Source organism: Bacillus rossius, chromosome 16 (genome assembly GCF_032445375.1).
Source record: "Bacillus rossius redtenbacheri isolate Brsri chromosome 16, Brsri_v3, whole genome shotgun sequence".
Taxonomy (NCBI): Eukaryota; Metazoa; Arthropoda; class Insecta; order Phasmatodea; family Bacillidae; genus Bacillus; species Bacillus rossius.
This window is the reverse complement of record NC_086343.1, coordinates 34,923,201-34,944,658: the sequence shown is the minus strand read 5'-3', so window position 1 is coordinate 34,944,658 and position 21,458 is coordinate 34,923,201. Positions and strand designations below refer to the sequence as shown.

Genomic DNA, 21,458 nt, shown 5'->3' with positions numbered 1-21,458 from the left:
ATAAAACAAAAGTGATTACACTTAGGTTGCAGAATTAGTTCCACGCCCAGCATAATAGCATACTATCATTGAGGCTTCATACAACATAGTCATGCTTTCTGAACCAAGTAAAATGACAATTATGCTTTGCATACGGCAGTTTACATATCGAAATAAACTCGCCCTCCTCTAAACCATGACCCCTTACCATTTTACATAAAGTGGCACGTATGTTTGCAAACGTACCTACAAAGTAAGCGTTAGAAACTCAGTTTGGATTCAACTCACGAAGGTTAAACTGATATTCTTCTAAACACGAAACTTATACAACATTAGAGCAAATAATAAACAATTAAGTACATACAAAGTATACGCACGAGTATTCTCTGTAGAAGTACCTAGAAATGTACAAAATAAGCCTCACGCCACTTTTCTGAGAAGCAAGACTACTAGTTACTAAAAAAGGCTTTAAAATACCAAATTTGATAAACAGCAAAAAATATAAAGTTCCATCAGTCAAAATCAGAACCCGCGGCAAAAACAAAAATGAACGAATGGTTAAAAGAACTGGGTGGGGCAAAATAATTACCAAACATAGATTTTTAAGGACTGAGCAGAAACACAAATGTTGAAAAAAAAAGCTAACAAGCAATCATAAATAATATTACCTTATATCACGCGACGTTTTTGCAGGAAGATCTCACAGCTCTCCCTGGGGAAGAAATTCTAGTTGCCAAGAGTGAGACCTAGTTTTGAAAATAGTTTTTTGCCCATCCGCTAGATAGTAGCTTTCATAATATAGGTACTACTGATTGTGAGAAGTAATATTTCAGCTATTATCAGGTAAACAAACCAGTGAAAATTAATACGCTTTATTTTGGTAACCACATATTTCGTGGTGTGGCATACCAGAAATACAACATTTCCTACTCATTTATGGATAATAATTTAAAAATTAAACAGTATTAAGTGTTTATTAAGTCCATTAAAAAACCCTTCTTTTAGGCAATTAGACTTCAAGTAGTTAAATTATCATTACAAGGCTAACATTTTCGATTTCAACCTCTTGCCCAATTTTTAAAATAGTAGTTATGTGTCCACGCAACAGATAGCGCCACATGTAGTGAAAAAAATGGTTTCAGTTTCCATCGTCACAGTCGCATTTGTAAGGTCCCCCGGGGCTAAATCAAGTGGAACACGGGAAGCCTTCTTTTCACAGACGAGAGAGACACACACGAAGTTCCCCGAAGTTCATGCTCCCTTTGTATTCCCCGTTCTATCTCATTGTATAAACCGGTGTGGCATTAAATTTTGCGGTCGATTAGGATAGGTTAGCTACATTATAAATACTTTAAAACATTGTGGATGGTTGGTTAAATTAGGTAAGTATGGATACATTAAAAAATACTGTAAAATCATTTTATAGTTGCTTAGCAAATAATTTTTTAGTATGTAGCTAACCAGGGAAAGGAAACCGATTACATGATTTCAGAGTATCTTGAATGTAGCTATCCTAACCAAATCAACCGTCCACAATGTTTTAAAGTATTTATAATGTAGCTAACCTAACCTTTTACAATGAACAAAAAAAACCGAAGATGCACGATCGGGCGTTTGGCTGTCTCGTCTGCGAAAAGAAGGCTTCCCTCAGCCCGACAAGCCAAACAGTGCGCACGAGCACCAGCGGGAACCGCCATGTCCCCGGGGGAGGGGAAGGAGGAAGGCAGTCCCGTGGCCGGGCGGGAGGAATTCGAGGCGGGGTGCGTGGTTCGAATCCTAAATGTGTGCCGGCAGCAAGAAGAGTGTGACGTCATCGCTAAACAAGAAACTTGTTTTGAACAAATAAATTCCTTGGAAAGTATTATTATTTTTTTGGTAAGAGTTCGCGTGTCCTTCATTAGGCACCTTGCTTCTTCAATGCTAATGTTCTATTGCAGTTTTCTATTAAACTAATTGGTAAGTACTTGTACTAATCCCCAAGGTTGGTACAAATGCACCGATTTCCTGGCCATCCCTTTCCATGGGAGAGAGTCACTGAAAACAACTTCATGGACATACGCTATTGATGGTTTGCACCGGATGTCGTGGAATTCTTCAAGAATAAAAAAAAGAAGTATAACTAAATAAACATGTGAAGAACAAGCCAAAAACAGCTTATTTTAAAACTCACGATAGCACAGATTATTACTTGGAAGAAATCTAGGCTGAAAAAAATAATAAAAAAATTCTGCACGTATATTTATATTGTTTTATATATCTACTTAATAAAACTCTACTGACTGACAGACAATGCACAGTTTTATTCAATGGGTCCAAAAAATTAAATTTTGCATAGGAATTCTTTATATAACGTAGGTAAGCACTAAAAAAGTAATTTTTTTAATAAATTCCCTAAGGGGGTTAAATAAGGGATTTATATTTGTATGGAAGTTCGTCATTTTTGAAGTAATTATGTTCAGGCTCGTGTTTATAATACTTCAGTTGTATCAACGTTTTGGATAATTCATAAAAAAGTAGGATTAAATACTTTCCCATCGGGCACACGGCTTGTGTGTGGAATGACTGTGTCCTCATATAGTTCTCCATGTGAAGTCATTTTAAGTCATGTTAAGTATTTAATTTTTGTATTACAGCTTTAATAATTTTGTTATTTAACAAATTGTTAATGTTTTTATTAAATTTTAATTGTATGATCTCTGCCTAAAAGTAAAGAGATATGTATTTGCACAAAAACTACTGTAAGCAATGTGGCATAATTCTCGGTCCTTTCTCGTTACATTGTCAGGAGTAATATTAGTATTGTTGAGTTGGAGTGATAAGGGCAATGCTCACTGGAGTTTCCAACGTGGTGTAGCCTCCAAATGCAAGACTTTGACATTTCGCGCAGTCTTGTCGTCGTGCATACAGAAACTATGAAATTTGAACGTTAACCATACAATTGTATGGCTGAAAAAAATAAATAATGGTCCCTTGAGAGATTTGAAATATTTGTGACGGGTGTTTTATGCCTAAATATAAAAAGGTGCAACTTAGAATTTTTCACTTTTATAAAAACACAGTTTTAAAACGAAATACGGAAATAAAAATGTTCACCTGATCTCAGCGGATCCGCAAATACTTTTCGTAAAAAGACACCACTCGGATATCTTCAGGAGTTTTTAAACAGCAAGTTGTTTTCTTTAAGCTCTTTATACGGAACATGTGCCCAGGTGGGCGGGAGCCGTAACCACTTTGGGAACTACTTTCCAAGAACATTTGTTTGCTGCAGCTCACAATCCTACCGCGAAGGCGGCCGCTGGCACGAGGAACAAACAGCCTGGTCGCGGACGATGTAAACCGCCCGGCGCACGGCTACCTTCTCGCCTCGCACGGATGCTGCGGTCCATGTACGGCCGGACAGAGGCATTAATCCCAGGACGCGTCATGTCCTTGCTTCTGGGGCGAGGCGAGAATACGCCGCGGAGAGAAAAAGACACAGAGAGGAAGAGAGGGAGAGAGGAAGAGATGTATAATATATGTCCGCGACGCGGGATCGCGCCAAATAAAGGAATAGGGGAATAAAAACAAGCACGCGTGTGCGGACACCACTCCGCGACAAAACTCGAGGGGACTCGCCGCCTGCAGGCCTGCCAACCTGCGCCGTGGTTTGCCCTGCCGCCTCGCACAACACTCGAGGGGACTCGCCGCCTGCAGGCCTGCCAACCTGCGCCGTGGTTTGCCCTGCCGCCTCGCACAACACTCGAGGGGACTCGCCGCCTGCAGGCCTGCCAACCTGCGCCGTGGTTTGCCCTGCCGCCTCGCACAACACTCGAGGGGACTCGCCGCCTGCAGGCCTGCCAACCTGCGCCGTGGTTTGCCCTGCCGCCTCGCACAACACTCGAGGGGACTCGCCGCCTGCAGGCCTGCCAACCTGCGCCGTGGTTTGCCCTGCCGCCTCGCACAACACTCGAGGGGACTCGCCGCCTGCAGGCCTGCCAACCTGCGCCGTGGTTTGCCCTGCCGCCTCGCACAACACTCGAGGGGACTCGCCGCCTGCAGGCCTGCCAACCTGCGCCGTGGTTTGCCCTGCCGCCTCGCACAACACTCGAGGGGAATCGCCGCCTGCAGGCCTGCCAACCTGCGCCGTGGTTTGCCCTGCCGCCTCGCACAACACTCGAGGGGACTCGCCGCCTGCAGGCCTGCCAACCTGCGCCGTGGTTTGCCCTGCCGCCTCGCACAACACTCGAGGGGACTCGCCGCCTGCAGGCCTGCCAACCTGCGCCGTGGTTTGCCCTGCCGCCTCGCACAACACTCGAGGGGACTCGCCGCCTGCAGGCCTGCCAACCTGCGCCGTGGTTTGCCCTGCCGCCTCGCACAACACTCGAGGGGAATCGCCGCCTGCAGGCCTGCCAACCTGCGCCGTGGTTTGCCCTGCCGCCTCGCACAACACTACTCGAGGCGTCCTCTACGTCTCAGCTGCTCGGGTGAGCTGCAGCTGCTCCGAGCACGAGGTACAGAGGACATATCTGGGGAAGCCTTTATTTCACAGGCGAGAGAGCCAAAACCCGAAGTTCCCCGAGGTTCATGCTTTTTTTCAGTATCTTGTATGTATCTATCCTAACCAAATCTACCGTCCACAATGTTTTAAAGAATTTATAATGTAGCTAACCTAAACTAATTGACCATTAGTATCCTTTTATCAACACCGCCATATTTATTTACAATGAACAAAAAAAAACCGAAGATATACGATGGGGCGTTTGGCTCTCTCGTCTGTGAAAAGAGGACTTCCAACATATCTGGAGGCGAGAGGATGCTCCAATTTTACTAACTAGCGGAAGATCACCAAAAAAAAAAAAATACGACCCGGATGTTTTTTACACAAAACATGTATAAGTGCTAGTATACTTTATATTTTACCTTGTCTACGTTTATATAAACAACCAAATTTCATCCAGCAAACTTCGTGTTACCTTTCTCACATACTTAAGATGCTTGCAGAATAAAATATTTACTAAACTATTGAGCAGCAAAATCTCGAAAATTCTACACATGTTTCACTAACTTCACCATTCAGCATCATCTCTTCTGCATTTGTCGAAACCAAAATGCGCACAAAACCACAGGCATGTTGGCCCAACCATCCGGAAACACAGCACTTGTTTATTGGCAGCAGGTTTCGGCCAATCCAGTTTAACCGTGGGGCAATAACTTTATAGAGAACAATTCATTTCGTACATGCATATCCGTGCTAAACACAGAGTAACATAAAGAACATCATTGCCGAGCTGCAAGTCTGGAGGGCGTACGCTTGAAAAACGGGAAATTTTTGTCATTAACGCCCCTGCAAAATTTTGTAGATCTTATAGTTGAAAAACAAAAAAAAATATATAGTTTTAACGCCCCCGCAACCACCTTGGGAAATAATTTCAGTAACCCACGTTCTCAATATATGTCTATGTAATAAATGGAACATGCCTGTCTGTTGCACATAGAAGTAAGTGAAAAACGGGAATTTTGATCATTAAAGTCAATGCAAAAGATCTTGGGAGCAGATTTCCATACAAATCCGTTCTTAACGGATGCCTGAGTAGCAAAATGAATATAGGCCTACGTGCCTAATTTTAAGTCTGTAGGTCTTATCGTTCCAAAGTTCGAGATGATTAAGTCAGTTGGTGATTGGTTTTTCCCTTAAATATACACATATCTATATATATAATTGTTTGGTAAATTGCTTGTAGTTTAATTGTTGATTCATAGGATAACAGTACATCTTGCAAGTCGTCAGATGGGCTGTCTCAGAATTAGTGTGATGAAGTGATACAGCAGTTGTGATTGTAATGATTTCTCTGTTCTTTGGTGTGTGTAGATTTCTCCCCTCGTGTTAACTACCTTTGCTAACAGTACAACACTATTCTGTCGGCTGTCAGCTTAGCCGGAAAGACAACTGGACAAGTCCAGTACCTCATAAGAGTGAATTCCCGTGGCGTACAACATGATGCGGACAAACAAACAAACCAACACTTTAAATTAACCGCGCGCATAACTGACGTTACTTCCTGAAAACAGGGTGCTGGCAAAAATATCTAAATTTAGCAGAGTGAAAAGGATTTAAACTATTTGAAAATCAAGAAGGCTGTAAAAATAAATAAATATTTCAACTCTGTCTGTAAATTTATTATAGCTAAATAACGCAAACAGCTAAGGTACAAAAACACATTTTTAAAGATGGCAACGAGATGAAAGTGGCTATTCTTAAAAAATCAAGCCTTTAAAAAAACAATAAGTAAAACTTAATTAAAAAATTCTAACTATGCACCACAAAAACATTGTGCTTTAAACATAATTTACGGGTATCCGGAAATTAAAAAAAAAATTTAAAACATGATTTCATTTATTAATAAAAAAATATAACCCATAAATACTACCAATCCAAGTCTTTCTGGGGTGGGCGTGGCTTATCAATTTGACGCACTCTCGATCATCCAAAAAAAACGCGATCGGTCATTTTCCAGTCGCAAACAGCTTCTTTTCCGTGAAACATCTAAAAATACATTTCAGCTGCATTTTAGTTTGGCACAAATAATTATACAGTAGTTACTGATATAAACCTACTGATTTGAACAGTCCTTCCGCTCGAGTTTCCCAAACACTGTGTTTACTATACACCAATCAGGTGGGTTAAACTTAAATGCTTTATCAGTGCCGACGTCCATACATCTCAACATGGCATGTTAAATCCTCATGCATTAGCTTGGTCTCGCCGACTCGAGACAGGCTAAACGGCTGCAAAAGCTCAAGCAGCAGTGCGCTACACAGGCTTGCAGAGAGAAACGAGTCCCAGCACAATCACGCTCTTTTCTTTAATTGCCACTGCCTTTACTGAACCTCGTACTGTTAATTAGACACTTCTGTGTGATTTCTAAACCATGTTATTAGTAGGACCGCGGTCATTATGCCACGCAACGTAATTCTCTCGCGCCAGTCTCTCGTCCACCATTCCGAGCCGCTGGCCCCCTCCACAAACACACATTCCCCCCCCTCCACACACATACCCATTCCCCCACTCCACACACATACCCATTCCCCCACTCCACACACACATTCCCCAACTCCACACACACATTCCCCCACTCCACACACACACATTCCCCCACTCTACACACACAGCCCACTAGCGCCCGAGTGTGCTACAAAGTCCGTCAACGCACTTCCAAGAGTCCAACCATCAACTTACGCCAAAATACCTTAAGCTGAAATTAAGTTATAGTAAAACATAGCCATTTATACGAGAATAAACATGTATAATTTAACCATAAAAATATATACTAAAATAATACTTCATTTTTTTTACTTCCAGACGAATGTTCTAAATGTTTCTGGTAAGTCATTGCCAAATCTAGGCTAAAATAACCCAAATGTATGGCTCGCCAAATAAATATATTCCTTGAAAGATGTATAAATGAAATTAATGCAATATACATTAAAATAAAAATACCAAAAGGCTTAGCAAGTGGCGGCACACAACAATTCACACAACGTCATGTAAAGATAGAGGCACTTCATTAACGCTAAGTAGGCAACTACTACTTGACGATAGCGACTGTAATGTTTCAATCTTGAAGTAGTTACAACCAAACAAGCCTAGATTATTCATTCTGTTGCGTGGTTTCAGAAGGCCAAACGGTGGATGTTCCATTCCTATTCATCTAACAGGAAACAGTCTTCAAATCTGCTTGCTAGCGATAGCGTTTACTGACGATTACTAATCGCTTCAAAGCTAGAATGCCATCATTGGATTTATATCTTTGGGGGTAAGTGCGTTGCATTCTGTTCAGCTAGAAGCCAAATTCTTAAATTAAAAACACTTCTCAATCCAATCTGGATTAAATTAGGCAGTTGTAAGCAACAGCGGAGTCTTGGTGACCCCTGTTGACTCAAAGATCTTGAAGAAGCAAAGGTCAGCAATGAACACAAGTATTGATAGAGCAAGTTGCTTGGCGTTTGTGAGCACCGAAAGTAACGTAATCTGCCCATCGTTAGAGAGTGTCAGAAGCGCCGTTTAAATATCAGCGTGCGTAGAAATCCTGCGTAAGGAACACTACCTGGGCTGAAACCTGGAAGAATGTGATCCGCCGATGAGTCAAGCTTACAGATGAACGAACCCGTGAATTCTTCCAACCAGCAGTAACTGTCCGAAAAAAAAGATCTGTTCTCAGTAGCTTATCCAATTTTATAAATTTGTCTCGGACCGAAGTGGTTATTGATATACGAGTTGCCTCGAGCTATAGACTTTTGTTTGCTCGTCGTTCGTCGGTCGAACAGTAATGAGCTGCTATAAAAGAGCCATCATGGGGCAATAGGGATCCTAATTAGTGACAAGCGAAGAATGTGGTATTCCACGGTGGCCCGGGAGATTGCCTGTATAAATAGTTATCACGGAAGGACAGCGCGAAGCCAAGTGAAGTGAGGCATGCCCCGTGGCGAAGCAAGAAGTGAGCGCAGGGGTTTCGTCGGGTCCGTAATGGCGGTCATAAACCAGAGGTAATGAGTTGATTGCCGGTCAGACTCGCTGGCTGGACATGAGCATCCTGGGACGTCTGCACGCCAGTGTATGCTGGATGGAGGGAATATCGCTTCAGCTGGACCTCCCAGGAGAGCTGCAGATGTGGCGATGAAAGTCACATCCAACATCAAGAAGTTAGTCCTTTAAATGGAATATCAGAATGCCCGAATGACCGCGCCGTAATGGACAAAATAAATGTTTGTATGTTCGTGGAGCAGTAGGTTTGATTTCACCGTTATTTTTTTATCTTTCCAATATCTAATTTTCCCTCGCTAATGGCCTATTCGAGACACAGGTTTAAATTTTTGTAAATATATTATAATTGTGCCTCTGAATCAGCCCAAGAAATATTATAATTATTTTTCATCAAACTCCATGTCCATTTTTTAATTAGTTCGTTTAAGAATATTTCTGTATATCTTTTGGCATGTATATCTTATATAATAACCTAATCACTGAAAATATGTGAATCCCAAAAATAAGATAATGTAAATGTTGGCTAATTAACCTTTTTTTTTTTTTGCTACGTGTAATGTGACTCTAAACCTTTCAGTACTTTAAATTTTTCCAGTGAAAAAAAAATGCAGAATTTTCTGAAGGAACAATTACAATAGAGCAACTTATTTGTAGATGTAATTAAAATCCTTAAGTGTTAGGAATTCAGTATGTCGCACAACAACATAACACCATTTTTTTTTACCACGGCAGAATCTGAAGTGAAATTTTCAAGTCATAATTAAAATGTATGTCTAGTATTACTGTGCAACACCGGTTATGTGAAGAGACCGGAAAAATTCGCGAATTCATTTTGCGATAGGCTAAAATACAAATAGTTATACCTCAGTGCTGCCTCTGTTATTAGCTCACAACTCACCTGGATGACTCTGGGCCAATGAGAAACACCCAACCAAAGCTTTATCAAATCACAGGCTGCTACGCTGGGACGTTTCAGAAAGACAGCAGCCAATGAGTGGGTGGCATTTGACCGAGTGTACGTAGAACTACGGAGTTCATTCTGGAGGTCATTGAACACGCGAATTTTTCCGGTCCCTAGTTATGTGTGTGACGCGAGCTCCCGCGAAGCTATCACACACTTCAGAACTTCTGGATCAACTCCATCCGCTCATTACGGGAAGTGGCTTGACGTTGACCGAGCTAGCAGTCCAGCCACCAGAGTGATGACCGCTCCCAATAAGAGCAGCTGGCGAGGCGAACACGTGAGAGTCGCACGCGAGTCCAGGTGAGCAGCCTCACGAAGACATCCCACGGGCTATTAGCGGCGAGTCGCGGGCGACAGATGGCGGAGGAAGATAGTGCTGTGTGATGGATGGAACCATTCATTGGCTGTCGAGGCTGGCCTGTGCGTGGAGGATTTAAGGAAGGGGGGGGGGGTTGATTTACTGACTGGTTCAAGAGTTCAGGAGTTAAGGGTTCACCCCCGACCCCCAGGAGATCACTGTCCGAACTGGCGCGGAGGCGGGAGATAAGTGTTACCATCAGTGTGGAGTCCCGACAGTCCGAGCGCCAAGAAGCTAATTGAACCAGGTGTCGGAGCGAAACGTCTATTTAACGACCGACACGTTTTCCTTTCAACCCGGCCCACCGGATCTCTGGCTAGTTACGTGATCGTGGCCATCGAATATCTCAACGTGCGATGTTCTTATCTTTCCATCAGCAACATTTATCTACGAATCGGTTACGGGTATTTTTATCACCGTAAATTTCCATGTGATAACGCCTGCGACACCTGTGGTATCGCCCGCACATCCAACTTCGGATGACTTCAGGTGGTCGAGGACGTGGTCGGAAGTCAGCTATTTTTGGCCGAGTTGCTGGTGACGTCTGGATAGTTCTCGATTAATACAGAAAATCGTCAGAGGGGGTTTAAATACCCCCTCGCTGCAAGGCTCCGTGAGAGAAGACAAAGAGATTGCACCGTCGCTGCTTCTGCCGATGCTACACCGCCAAACCTCCTGCAGTCACCGCTGTCTGTCAGCTCGAGAAGTTCAAGTTGAAATTTGGTAAGCCCCTGCTATGTATTTTTAAAATGCTTAAACAGTTTAAGTAACTTGTCAGGAAGACTTGTCTTGGAAGATGACTTGTAAAAATTTTAGTTGAAGACGTATTTGTAAAATTTCATTGGATGACTACTAGTAGACTGTTAATGGTAATTTAGACTCGCAGAGCGAGTATTTGGCTTTTAGGCGTTTAAGACGTGGGACTGTATAGCGGTTGACGTGCGGTGGGACAAGGTCGATGAGGTGACGGCATTGACATTGAACCTAGACTTTATGACTTTTAATATAGTTACCAGTAGTGTGATAGTTTCTGGAACACTCACTCGTGTCTGCACTTTGATATAAAATTACTTCGTGCAGGTGTGTAATACATTATTTATAAGTACGTTACATCTAGTGGGTCATAACTAGGTGATTAAGACTTGGTTAATTCGGGGTTCCGCGAACTAGTTCGCGGGATAGTAACCCGACGCGTGGTAGAGAATCGGTCATCAACGAGTGAAAAACTCCAGATAGTGATGCACGAACTTGCAGATTATTCCGACCTTACGGCCGGCGTTCTCGCGTTCCCCTCCCACATATGCGCCCTAATAGGCTAGTGTGAGAGTGGCATTCCAGTTCGTATTTTAATAACATTCCAGAGCTTTAAGAAAAACAGAACTGTTAGGTATCGCTCACTGTTGTTGATCGGGAGGGTATCAGGGCTTCGGCAATGACCAGCGGCTGGGGCACCAACCCAGCATAATCACCGCCTCAGCCCCTTTACCACACCAGCTAACTTGCAGTCACAATTCTTGGTGGCCTCAGGGTGACGCCGCGGTAACTGCCGTGTGACGTCAGCTGTCAACTGAACGAGCTGACAGATCCGCGGCTGTGCTGAAAGTGAGGTCACCGCCTGCGAATCGGCCGGGAACGAGTACTGTTGGCAATTCGTCGTCACCGCAGTGCCAAACTACGCCGGAACAACGACCGAGTACATCGTCAACTGACGTTGACCCCCGGCGAGTAAACCATATGCGAACATTCTCCAATATAGCATATACGTAGCGTTCCTCATACATGTTTTTCCAAAATAAAATTAAATTTGAAAGTGCGAACTTTCGTACAGTTTTGACCAGGGGCTCTTATAGCCTCAAATGTGGGATTACTAGGGACCGGAAAAATTCGCAGGTTCAATGACCTGTAGGATGAACTCCATAGTTCTACGTACACTCGGTCAAATACCACCCACTCATTGGCTGCTGTCTTGTGAGACGTTCCAGCGTAGCAGCCTGTGATTCGATAAAGCTTTTGTTGGGTGTTTCTCATTGGTCCAGAGTCATCCAGGTGAGTTGTGAGCCAATAGCAGAGGCAGTACTGACGTATAACGATTTGTATTTTAGCCTATCGCGAAATGAATTCGCGAATTTTTCCTGTCCCTAGGGATTACCATAGTATCTGTTATATATATATATATTTTTTTTAACTCACTTGGGAAATTTTTTCTATATAGCAGGTTCGTTATGTCCTTCAGACAGGACTGTTCTATGGATAAAAATTAAATTTAGAGTGCGAACATTGTACAGTTTTAACCAGGGGTTCTTAAATCCTCGAAGGTGTGAATTTAATGGTCTCTGTCTTGCCATAAGGCGAGTACGAACAATATCTGCGTCAGGCCACGTTTTCGACTGCGGCAGCCAAGATTAAAGACGTGGATAATTTTAATTTTAAAAACGTTGGTTAGGCTCTTATTGGTTACTCACTTCGTAAATAATAACTTTAAGTATTTTTATATTTTACCTAAAATTTGGCAGTAATTCAGAATATTTTGCTTTTGGTAGTACTGCTTCTTATAGTCCATTTCATTTATTCAGTGTTGTTTGTATGCCAATAATATTGTAATTTTTTTCGGAACATGATATTTTTAGATTACGCCTCCCGTAGTACATAAGCTTATTCATTATATGGAGGTTTTAATAGACTTATGATGAGTGAATGCAGTTATAATGTAATTGCTATTGGATTTTATTTTTTGCGTTATGAATTATATGCCAGTTTTAATAAATAATTATTCAGTAATGATCAGCCATACTTAAAGATTAGTTTTTGACAGCTTGGTAATTACTTCTAGTGGAAGCAGCTAAGCGAAGAGTATAAATTCAGAGTTGTTTCCCTCCTAGTTTGTTCAGGGTACTGCTTTAAGTATATTAAGGCGTAATGTTAAGGTGATAATATTGTTTGCTTCCAGGGTTGATCTATGAGACGCCACATAGCTTTGTACCAACCTGTACGTAATTAATAATTCCTGCCGATTCTGTGAAAGAAAAGGGATGGAAAACACTGTGTTATCCCACTAAAGATTACAATACTCCTTCCAAAATAATCTCTCTGTGCCCTTAATGTAGATAGGTTGCTAAAATGTTCTTATTCTGTCTTATTTTGATTCTGAACTGAAATTTCTTTGCTGAAGGGGCTACAATTTTCGAGCGTTACGAAAGTTCCGATCGCGCGAGGGGAATAGTTAGGTACGTGGCGGTGGAACCGGTAGAGGAGGAGAGTGCGTCAGCGGCGACGCCACTACAACGCATGCGCTAGCGGTCGAATGGGAAGACGTGAAAAGGGAAGGTGGGATATATGTACGTAGCTGAGCTCACTATATGCTAGGTGAAATGACCGAAAGGGTAGATGCCAGAGTAGAGGTAGAAATGACGCAATTACGTAACGCTGCTTGTATTTGTCTACTATTCAGTTTTCGTAACCGCTAACGAATGACTACCATGTTTATTTTATTTTACTTAAAGTATCTACAATTTTTTTGACGTGACAACGTCTAATAAATTGATTAACGCCGGCTGCACGCACGAAAAAGAGTCCCGTTACACACATTGTTCTGTTACGCTGTGTCCCGTTACGCTAATTGTTCCGTTATGCTGTGTCCTGTTACGCTCATTGCTCCGTTACGCTGCGTTCCGTTACGCTGTCCGCGAGTGCAGTAATAATAGGTTATGTTACAATTGACTAAAAAATTATGGTGATTCATATAATTGATGATAGATAGTTAATTACAGCTTATTTATATGAAAACTTGTTCATAATTTATTATATTTAAACTTTATAGCTAAACGCCAGTTTTAAAAATTAATTACAAGTCATCTACACGTGAACTGTTTCGTCGACTGTTTATAAAGTGAAGTGAAAAGTTAATGTGGTTTTTATTGCTTATTACAACAACAATTTCGGCAATAAAAATTAATTATTCTTGCATTTTAAAAATCAGATTTCTAGTATAATTTCAAGTATTTATTCGTTTATTATTAAAATAAAAATGATTAAACTTTATTCATAAAAGTATGCAATCATTTCATCAATGTTTTGTTATGACGATGTGACGTTAAACTATCGTCCGTAAACCGACTTTACAGACAACCAATTTTTTTTCATTTGAGATCACACCGCATCCTTATTATTCTCAAATATTATCTCTTGTTTAATAAAAAATTACTAGAAACCGGAAAATTTAGCGGATTCCTTTTGAGACAGGCTGGAATCCAAACTCGTTTAGCTTAATGCTGCGTCAGTGATTGGACTGCAATTTACCTGAAGGACTCTGATCCAATAGCAAACACTCAACAAAAGAAGTATCGAATCATAAGAATCGCAGTAAACAGGTGTCCCGAGTCGGTAGCCAATGACCAGGTGATAGTTGCCCGAGTACATAGAGAATCGTGGAGTCTATCCTAGTGGTCATTGAAACCGCGAATTTTTTCAGTTCCTACAAATTACTAATAATTAGGGATCTGAAAAATTCGCGGGTTCAATGACCTCCAGGATAAACTCCACAATGCTCAGCATACGCGGGCAAACGTGCCTGTTCATTGGCTGCAGACTTGTGAGGCGTCTCAACTGGATAACTTTTTAATCCGAAGAATATTATTTCATTCGTGGTATCTGATTGGCAAAGATACTTCCACATTAACCGTGAACCAATAGCAGAAGCATCCAATACGTATAATTATATGAATTCTTACAAATCACGAAATAAATCCGCGAATGTTTCAGGTCTATACTAATAATTGATCTGTATCCCTACATAATAAGCAAAAGGTTTCACTTCTGTCAGACGTGGACTCCACGCCGGAAAGAATGTGAAAAAAAGGGGGGGGGGGGGGGTCAACCATGGGACTTCTCGGCTGGGGGCAGGGAGGCCAGTTTTTTTTTTTTTTTAGTTTTAAATTTTTTTTTTTTCATCACGCAAACAAACAGTTGCAAAAGTACTTTACAGCAAAGAAAATATCACGCTCCAGCTGACTCAGCTCATTCGTGCTTAAAAGAAATACTTGCTACATTAAAAAGAACACATCAGTGCAAAAAAAAATATCATCACTAACAATTCCAGGAAAAAAGTACAAAAAATAAACACCAGAGTACAGCAAGGAAAGAGTGAACAGTAATTAAAATAAAACGACCCGAGATGAATGAAAGAAAGGTGGAGGGCCGGGAGAACAAAAGTAAATGCAGGTCGCCATCTTGATTTCAGACGGGAAAATTAATAAGTAGAGACTTGTAAAATTCGCGATTTCAATTCTCTAAAGGATATACTCCATGATCCTCTACGCACTCGTGCAAATTACATCTGCTGATTGGTTACCGACTCGTAACACCTGTTGACTGGAATTATCGTGATTCGCTAATTCTTATGTTAAAGATTTTTCAATGGCCCAGAGTCCTTCAGATAAACGGTGGCCCAATCACTGAAACAAAATACTGACAAAAGTATTTGGACTCTATCATATCGCGAATTTAATTCGCGAATTTTACAGTTCTCTATTAATAAGTGGAAACCGGAAAAATTCGCGAATTCATTTCGCGATACGCTAAAATACAAATCGTCATACCTCAGTGCTGCCTCTGCTATTGGTTCACAACTCACCTGGATGACTCTGGGCCAATGAGAAACACCCGACCAAAGCTTTATCGAATCACAGGCTGCTACGCTGGAACGTCTCACATGACAGCAGCCAATGAGTGGGTGGCATTTGACCGAGTGTACGTAGAACTATGGAGTTCATCCCACAGGTCATTGAACCCGCGTATTTTTCCGGTCCCTTTTAATAAGTAGAGACCTGAAAAATTCGCGGATTCATTTCGTGAAATGCTACAATTCAAATAATTATACCTTAGTGCTGTTTCTGCCATTGGATCACTGTTAATCTGGACTACTGAGGGCCAATCGGAGACCCTCACTTGTAGACGTGTCGAATCACAGGCTGCCCAGTCGAGATGACTCACAAGTCAGCAGCCAATGAACAAGTGGCATTTGCCCGAGTGTGTAGAGTGTAGTCGAGTCTATCCTGGAGGTCATTGAACCCGCGAAATTTTCCGGTCTCTACAAGTGCCTGTGGGGGCAGGGAGGCCAGGGCTCCGCGGGCGCGGCCGGCTGCAGGAACAACAGCGCAGCTGTGGACGGCTGACGGTGGCAAGGACAACACGCAGCCGGCGCGGGTGTTGTCTCTGCAGGACACCCGATACGCCTGTCGCCGCCTCCACGTGGTCCCGGCGGCCGTCCCGCCAAACACAACACTGCGTCCGGGGGAAGTGTCCACGTTCTTCAAGTGAACACTTCCATGGGAAGGCTTGGATAGGGAGTAAATTCATGCAAGTCGTCATCGACATGGTCACGTGACGAGTTAACCGATAACACTACATCTGTTCCTACTAGTGTTCAAATAGTGTTTTTGTTCAATTTGTATTTTAAATATTAAGTATACCATTACTGTGCAGTAAAAAGTGAGTATAAAATATATTAATATTCTCATATACATATATAGTTTGAATAACGAAGAAAACGGAGTCATTGTAGCAATATAACCTAAAAAATTAAGAACATCATTATTTATTTTTTAATACCTACAATTACTATTGAATGCGTATTTTATAGTAATTTAGGAGTTATTTTACTAACGTGATGAAACAAATTTGTTGTGTGATAATATTTTTTCGTAAAAATTGCGAAAAAGTCTCTGATTTTTATCAAAAAATATTTTCTTATGTTACACAATTATATTTTACAAAGTTAGTGTTTCTTATTTTAAATTATATATGTATGTTATTAATTATATTATTAATAATAGTTACTTTGTTTTACAAGTTTTAATTTAAGATCAAACAATTAATTGGAACTGCTTGTTTATAGTTTTAAGTTTTCACTTCTGTCGGCAGTCCTCATGACTGCTTTGAATTATATTTTTTTAAGGTCACAGTAAAAATACTGAGTGACATGCAGAAACCATGAGTGGAGACCCGCATACGTTGCGGTTTCATTCTCTGTCAGAAGTGACAAGAAATATTTGCGAATTCGTTTCGTGATGGGCTCAAAAATTCAAATACAAATACAATTGCGATGCTTCAGCAATTGGCTTACAGTTTGAGGCATAGGCCCGACTCTTAACGCTCAACAAATTAAGTGTCAAAATACAGGCTACGCAGTTTAGACATCACACATTTCAGCAACCAAAAAACGAGATGAATCGATCAATTAAATCATTATATTAATTGCGAATTATTTTAATATTTTTTTTATTTTTCCCGAATTTATACCTAAATAAATACAGATTTCCAAGATGACGCCCAAATTTCAAGATGGCGGGTGCCACCGTAATATTAAATGGTTACTGCAATCTACCGGGTAAATATTAAACTAATATGATGGCTGTACACTTTAGCAAACAAAAATAAGATGGAGGCCTCCAGCAGACGAAAACAAGATGGTGGACCTGACGTCATACTAGCTGGCGATATATGTTTTGAAATAATCTTTGAATAAAAAAAAAACCCTTTGTAAAATTTGGAAAACACTGCTGTCCAAAGTTTGTTTATTATTACTCAGCGATTAAATAATGATTTAAAGGCTACCAGCAATAAGAGCATACAATTTTTGCTTCTTGTCAATTAAGAAGTATTAAATACTAGACACTTGTTAAAAAATTCACGTTATTATTTGGCAACTGTTTTTAATGCAAATGTTTATATGTTGCCATCCAATCACGTGTGTTAGGTCAAACCTGGATTAAGTGCCACCTTAAAATCATCTGACCGAATAATGTGAGACCCGAAATAAGGTGCTATGTTACTGTGGCCGATGGACATATGGCATTGACGTGTTAATGCACACAATTGTGAAGTCTAGCCTGGTGCCATAAAAAAATCTGTGAGCGAGTCTTTCAATGCTCGCCAGTGATGCGATATATCTAGGGCCATGCATATTTCGCGAAAAGATTCCGAGAGTAGTTATAAGTTAAAACACTGTAGCATCATCTGTGTTTCGTGATTGGGTGAATTTCTTTCAGGCGCATGTAGATTGTTACAACACCAATCACAGTAATTCAGTGCTGAAGCAAACGCATCCTGAGTGGCTCGGTCAAAAAAGGAAACGACTTCTCTCGCAGACGACCGCCAATCACAAGGAAGACCTCTGGTGCGGGTATAGCTAGTTGCATTCTAAAAGGCGTTCAGATTTATTCGCAAAAATTGCCTGTCCCTGGGTATATCTTACCTCGGTAACAAACAAGTTCATGTGTTATCATGTTGCAAATACGCTTATAATACGAAATTCACACACAAGATCTAACGAAGAATTCTTTAAAATAATGACGAGCGTGATAAATACAACCTAATTGTGTTTTCAACTACATTTATGAATGCGAATCACGCGTAGTTTCCGCACCCACCATTAGAATTCGCTTCCGGAGCTGCTATATCGACTATAGATAGGGGCAGGCATTTTTCGCGAATAAAGCTGAACGCCTATTAGACTGCAACAAGGTATACTCGCACCAGCGGTTTCCTCCTTGTTATTTGCGGCCGTCTGCGATATAAGTAGTTACCTTGTTTGACCGAGCCACTCAGGACGAATTTGATTCCGCAACGAATTACTGTGATTGGTGTTTTAACAATCGTCATGTACCTGAAAGAAACTCACCCAATCACGAAACACAGACGATGCTACAGTGTTTTAACATTCAGCTGGTCTTGGGATCTTTTCGCGAAATATGCATGGCCCTAACTATAGATCAATCCATTTGCAGACCGAAATCTACTGTATAATGATTTGGCTCCGGTTATAAGCGAAAAAGACTCAAAAAAATATATAAACCCCGGCTTCAGATTTGAATTATGACCAAACATTTTATTAAAATAGTGCCAATTCTGTTAAAATTAATTAAACAGTTAATACTATAAACCATCCCCTTGGCTTTGTGAGCTTTAGTTCGGCCATCAGCTGTAGATGTCAGCACCGTTTTTAATCATTATCGTTTTCTGCGACTTCCGTCGTATTCACGAAATTACACCAATCAAAGCCGTATACCTACAGGCGCAGGTAGATTTATAAGTAGCTATTTCTTCTGAAAATATTTTGGAAACTTCTATAAAATTCTGGAACATTTTAAGAGCTTAATGTACATAACATTATATTTGGTTCTCAAATAGGCTACATATTACAAAATGATCGATTTAACATTTTCTCATTTTCCATGCAGTGAAACTGTTATGAATGTTTTTAATTGAATACATCCAGAATTTTATAGCTTAGAACGAATTACATATTATGCCAACTAAGGTAATTATTCAATATTTGTGACTTTCAAAACATATTTTTTATTCCTTGCACTTGTAATGTGGTCGTTTAAAAGTTAGCTTCGCACAAAGGTTAACAAAATAATAATATGAATATGGTTTACAATAAATTTGAACGGATGTGATACTTAGAAAGTTTTGATGATTAATTTTTTTATTTCAACCCCTATTTTTACCGCAATAATTGGTTTAATCAGCAATTGTTTCCGCCAAAGTTTTCGATAAAGTTTGAGATGCATACAATAATTTATAACGGATTTGATAGTATATTTTTAAAACCTGTTATTTCTACCCCTTGCAGCAATAGTTGGTTCCATAAAAATTTATTTTAACAAAAGTTTAAAAAAAATATTTAGAAAGTTATCAAAAATAAGAATGGATTCGATAGCGTACATAGTAGTGAAATTATTTTTTTATTTATTCCAACCCCAGGTTTTTCTTACCCGTTGCCACAGTTGATTGTATTATCAAACATGTTTTCAGACAAATGTTTTAGATAAAATTTATAAGATAAAAAAAAATTTGAACGGACTTGATGGTGTGGTTACTAAGGTAGTTATGAATTTATTTTGAATTTAAACCCCTCTTATTCACCCTTTGTCGCAATGGCTTATTGTATCAACTATTATTTAAGACATAAGTTTTAGATAATATTTATAAGATTTACAAACCATTTGATCGGATAGTGTGCCTGGAGGCTGGTAGTATAGGAATTTAAGTTTCTTTTAGGATTTTCTACAATTTTCCATATTTATTGAAATTAATATTTTTACATTATATATATATTGCAATTATAAAGTATCGAAGCAAGGACGGATATAGATCAAATCAATAATTTCAATAATAAGTGAATTTTTATGAATTTTTGAATTGTTTTCTGAGTTTCGAGCTAAATAATTACTGATTTACAAGGTGATATAAAAAACCAAATATTAATACTAAAACTATTATTTCATACATTTGATTGTTTTGGAATATTTTTTTATAGCAATCATTTTTCTTGTAATAGCAAATTCAACAGCAACATGAACAACGTTATTGAACTATTTCAATGGCAACGCAAGCTTGCTTTAGCTGTAAATATAAATGACAAAGAAATGATAATTTTCAGCAACATATAATTTAGTATTGATTCAAATTTATTATTTATATACATAAATATATAGTTGAACGTGTGTGTGTACCATATTTCACTGTGTAGCCAAAACTACACATAGCAGAAGAATGGTGTTTGTATGTGGTGTTAGCCCCGAGTCACCCATTGCGCAGTGCACTATAGTGTTTGCGTGGCGATAACTAGTAGGTTGTAGAAGATATGGGACGCACTTGTCTCAGATGATTTTTTATAAGAAAAAATGTACGAATAAAATCTATTTTCGTATGCGCCAGACAACAAAATATCTAATAAGCATACAAGAAAGTATTTTAATAAAATATCGTATATATAAAAAATTTGTGTATGCTTATTATGTAAGATATTATGTACAAAAAGTAAATAAATAAACAAACAAAATTTAAAAAAAAAGTTTTTTAACACAAGTATTTTATACAAAAAACCTTTATTAGATATAAATAATAAATATACAACCAAAAGCAGGTACTTGCAGCTAGTGAAAAATAAACATGTTTATCGCAATAAAAATTTGTCTTGGCAAAGAAAATGGTTCAATAGTGTATATGTATCAGTATTATATAATAGTTCCTCCGAGATCAGGCTTCAGGCTGTGGTGGTGGTGGTGCTTTCCACCATCTTGGATTGTGACGTCACGGCAGCCATATTGGATTCAAAATTTCCTCGAAATTCCTCAAAAATTACTCAAAATGACTCAAAAATTCCCGTTTTGAGGAAACATTTCCCGTTTTCAAGGGAAAAATTCCCGTTTCGAAGGAAAATTTACCGTTTTAGTCCTTAAAAATACCAGCAACTAGAAAAGTCCTAAAAGAGGCTTAAGCATCCTTAACTCAAGCCACCGTTAAGCCTCTATCAGGACTTGACCTTGACCCCGGCGGCCATTTTGGATCCGCCATCTTGGATCCGCCATTTTGGATGACGTCATTTTGTTTTCTCGAACATTCAGGAGTTGTGTTATCCGCCATTTTGAAGTATGACGTCATAGTTACAATAATCGTTACGGTCGCCATCTTTAAAATCTTTATTTATTATTCGTTTTTAATAAAAAAATATTTAAAATTTAAAATAACATAATTACAAAAAAATACAAAAAATTGATTCTGGCTTCATCTAGAACTCTATCTTTACTCAACAACGAGAAGTTTACAAGCTATCAGAATCAGTTTTTGTA

The 21,458-nt window shown here is 39.7% G+C and overlaps 1 protein-coding gene across 1 annotated transcript in view; it reads right to left on the bottom strand.

Annotated features, from left to right (window-relative positions):
* The window catches only part of LOC134540358 (protein Wnt-7b), a 256,396-nt gene that overhangs the window by 133,643 nt on the left and 101,295 nt on the right, over positions 1 to 21,458 (bottom strand). The gene's annotated exons all lie outside the window — the stretch shown is intronic.